This window comes from Cebidichthys violaceus, unplaced genomic scaffold, assembly GCF_023349555.1.
Source record: "Cebidichthys violaceus isolate CVI_PGR_0920_01 unplaced genomic scaffold, fCebVio1.0.p SCAF_13, whole genome shotgun sequence".
Lineage (NCBI taxonomy): Eukaryota > Metazoa > Chordata > Actinopteri > Perciformes > Stichaeidae > Cebidichthys > Cebidichthys violaceus.
In genome coordinates, this window is record NW_027176296.1 from 9,546,289 (window position 1) to 9,548,897 (window position 2,609).

Sequence of the window (2,609 nt, forward strand, 5' to 3'; positions counted from 1 at the left end):
AAAGCACTGATTGAGGTCCATAGTTCTGGAAATATGTCAGAGGAGGGTTTAAGTGGAAGACACAGAACAAGTGAAGCAATTAAAGAATTGTTGGAATCAGATGAAAAGAGGGAAGATGCAATTAATGCTCCCTTCACTTTGGAAGAAATACAAAGGGCTAAATCAGGTCTAACTGCTCCAGGTAAAGATCAGATTTGCTACATTATGTTGAACCATCTGTCTGATTTAGCATTAGAGGTGATTTTTCATTTGTACAACAAAGTTTTAACAGGAAGGAAAATTACCAGGACTTTGGAAACAAGCAATTAGTACCAATCAGGAAACCAGGAAAAGATCCCACCAATCCATCTAACTATAGACCAATAGCATTGACTTCCCACATGTGTAAAATCATGGAGCGAATTATCACAGAAAGACTAACATATTATTTGGAAACAAGGAATCTTAAGTCAAAATATCAAAGTGGATTTAGAAAAGGAAGGGGAACAGTGGATCCAATAGCATGTCTAGCAGCAGAGCTGAGGAAGGCTCAAGTGAATAAGGAGGTAGTGGTAGCAGTATTTTTTGATGTGGAAAAAAGCCATGCATCATACGATTTATTGTGGAAAGAGGGACTATTAATTAAAATTAAAAGATATATCGGGTAAAATGTTCAGATGGGTTAAAAAAGCGTTTGTTTGGTCGCTCTATAGAAGTGAGAGTGGGAAGGTGTTTGTCGGCCAGCCATTTGGTGGACAATGGAACACCACAAGGAAGTGTGATTAGTCCTTTATTGTTTTCGATAATGATTGATGATGTATATGAAAATGTTGGACAAAATATAAGGTGATCTTTATTTGCAAATGATGGGGCACTGTGGAAAAGAGGTAGGAATGTGGAATATGTTGTGAAACAATCAAAAGAGTGGAACAGCGGTCATTGGAATGGGGATTTAAATTTTCAGTGGAAAAAACAAATACCCTTTTCTTTACAAGAAAGAAAATTGGAACAGAGGTCAAAATGTATTATATGGTAACGAGCTGAAAAGGATGGACTTGTACACATTTTTAGGAATGTGGTTTGATGCTAGGCTCATCTGGAATGTATATATTGATAAAATGGTAAATAAATGTAAAAAGGTTTTAAATGTAATGAGATGCTTGGTGGGAACAGAGTGGGGAGCTGACAGGTCTGTTTTGAAAGCTATGGTCTGATAAGATCAGTAATAGACTATGGCTGTGTGGCATATAGGTCGGTGTCTAAAACCTTATTGGGAAAATTGGATGTAATACAAGCACAAGCATTAAGAATATGTAGTGGGGTCTTTAAAACAACATGCAGGTAGAAATGGGGGAAATGCCATTGGAATTGAGAAGAATATAGATCATGATGACATACCATCCAACAATAAGTGCATTTGAGCCATGCTGGGAACATGAAAAAAGGCCAACAAAGAGCTTTGGTTGGGTTGCTAAGGAGGCTAGTGAATTAGGTTTACTGGATAGAAGTTATTCTCCAACTGTGGTTCTGCCAGCAATTCCTCCTTGGTTACTGCCACAGCCTGAAATTGATCTTGGCCTCCTTGAACTGATGAGAGACGAATGTGAGGGAAACTGTAAGATCTTCAAGTCATACATCAGGAGGAATTACCACAATTATATACAGATTCATACAGATGGATTGAAAGACCCTAAAACTGGTAGAACAGCAGCAGCAGCAGTAATCCCAGAGTTCCATTATGAGTGTGGGAAAAGACTCAGCGATGATTTATCTGTGTTTACATGTGAGAATGTGAGATGATGGCCATAGTTATTGCCTTACAGTGGGTATAGTACGTCAGGCCAGAGAGAGTGGTAATTGCATCAGACTCATGTACAATGCTAACGAGTTTGAAATTTTGCCACTCCAGAAGCAGAGAGGATTTACTGTATGAAATACAACAATCACTATTCAGAATCCTTTAAATGCAGATGGCGGTTAATTTTGTGTGGGTCCCTGCCCATGTTGGAGTTGATGGCAATGAGAAGTCGGATAAAGCAGCAAAAAGGGCTTTGAAGAGTGGGAGAAATAATGTTAATGTAAATATAAGTAAGTCAGAAGCTAAAGTGGTGATTAAGGGACAAATCAAAAAGATATGGCAGAATGAATGGAATAAAGGGAGCAAAGGAAGATATCTGTTTAAAAATAAACCATTGGTTGGGAGTGCAGGATCTAGTGGACGAAATAGAAAAGAGGAGATGATTATGACAAGACTAAGGAATGGCCATACCGGTCTTAACAGTTCTGTATGTTATGGGAAAGCATAATAATGCATAATAATGGAAAGTGTGAATTTTGTGAAGAAGAAGAAACTGTGGATCATGTTTTATTGTCTTGTCAGAGGTATGAGTCAGCGAGAGAAGTTTTGAAAAATGGTCTAAGAGAGATGGGAGAGGAAAATATAATTAATGTACTAAAGAAAAGCTTTAGCGATACATATTTAGAATATTTACAGTCAACAAGACTAATGAATATAATGTATTTTTTATTATTACTATCCTTAGTCCACACTCCAGATTAGTGGGTGGCGGTAATGCACCCGAAAGCGGTTTGCCAACCGCCATAAAAAGTAAAAGAAGAAGAAGAAGATC